Source organism: Gavialis gangeticus, unplaced genomic scaffold (assembly GCF_001723915.1).
Source record: "Gavialis gangeticus isolate Ggan-Ray unplaced genomic scaffold, GavGan_comp1, whole genome shotgun sequence".
Classification (NCBI taxonomy): domain Eukaryota; kingdom Metazoa; phylum Chordata; order Crocodylia; family Gavialidae; genus Gavialis; species Gavialis gangeticus.
The window spans coordinates 70,702,078-70,703,101 of NW_017728992.1; the positions used below are offsets into that span (position 1 = coordinate 70,702,078).

The following is a 1,024-nucleotide window of genomic DNA, read 5'->3' on the forward strand; positions in this document are numbered from 1 at the left end:
CGCTGCTCAAAAAATTAAAATAGGCCTAGTTTTCTAACCTGGCATCTTTCCTTTAAGACCAAATCCAAAGAAACAGTAAGCAGGAGGACCAACTAAACTTCCAGCATTAACTGTTTTTCAGAGACTCAAGCAGGGTGAAATAGAATCACACTTAGCCATCTAAATTAAAAAATTAAAGAGGATCAACGGGTCATTGACTATGGCACTAACCCCAAAGTTGGGAGACAGGTATTCATGACCTTGCTACAGTCGGGGGGGGTTCCCTTTGAGCAAGTCATATAGGCCTAGATCAGTAAGGATATGCGCATCCTAAGTCAGGCCGTTAGATACCATTGACATTCTCAAAGCCACCACCCAGCAGCAACCTAAGCCTATATATACCTAAATCCCTATGGTACCTAAACTTCTGCCATTTGGCATATGTAATGGCATCTGAGAGCTGATGCTACCTCACTGCTAACATGCTTATTGTAGACCTAGATCCAGCCAAAGCTCCAGACACTGAAATGGGATTCTCAGAATAAGCAGGGGAACACCTGTCTCAACAGAAGGGTCCAGGGGTGAATCCAGGAAGGGTGCACTGGCACAGTTACACCCTCCCTTTGATTCTTGTTCCACTGAAAGTTTAAAACCAACTGACTGGCAGTGTCAGCAATATTTCTACTCAGGCAGCAGTGAGGTAGTCAATTGACTTCATGGCTCATTAAAATCTACCTGATTCCTTCTAAACTCTTCATTCCACAGGTGTTAACGATCCTCACTCCTTTTTAATGGTCTTGATGTTCCACCAATCAAAATAGCCTTCTTCTACAAATTGGCTGTCTGCTAGCTACTCCTGGTAATGTAGTTCTCATTTCACAGCCTTACACACTGTTTTTAACTCATTTTTAAAAAGTTATGCAAAAAAGATTGGTTTTGCATCAATTTAATCTAAATAATACAGCCTAGCCCACTATCATATTAGTAAGGCTTCTAGTTGCTTTTTGACTGGAGAAAAATAGGTGTCATGTTATATGTGATGATG

General features: G+C 41.2%; 1 long non-coding RNA gene across 1 annotated transcript in view; it reads right to left on the reverse strand.

Moving 5' to 3' along the window:
* Positions 1-606, reverse strand: part of LOC109299509 — a 6,232-nt gene extending 5,626 nt beyond the window's left edge. Inside the window, exons 1-2 of the long non-coding RNA XR_002097906.1 lie at positions 594-606; positions 150-159 (exon numbers count right to left, since the gene is read on the reverse strand). This is a non-coding gene — a long non-coding RNA (uncharacterized LOC109299509). The remainder of the gene's footprint in view (positions 1-149; positions 160-593) is intronic.
* Between the last annotated feature and the right edge of the window lie 418 nt (positions 607-1,024).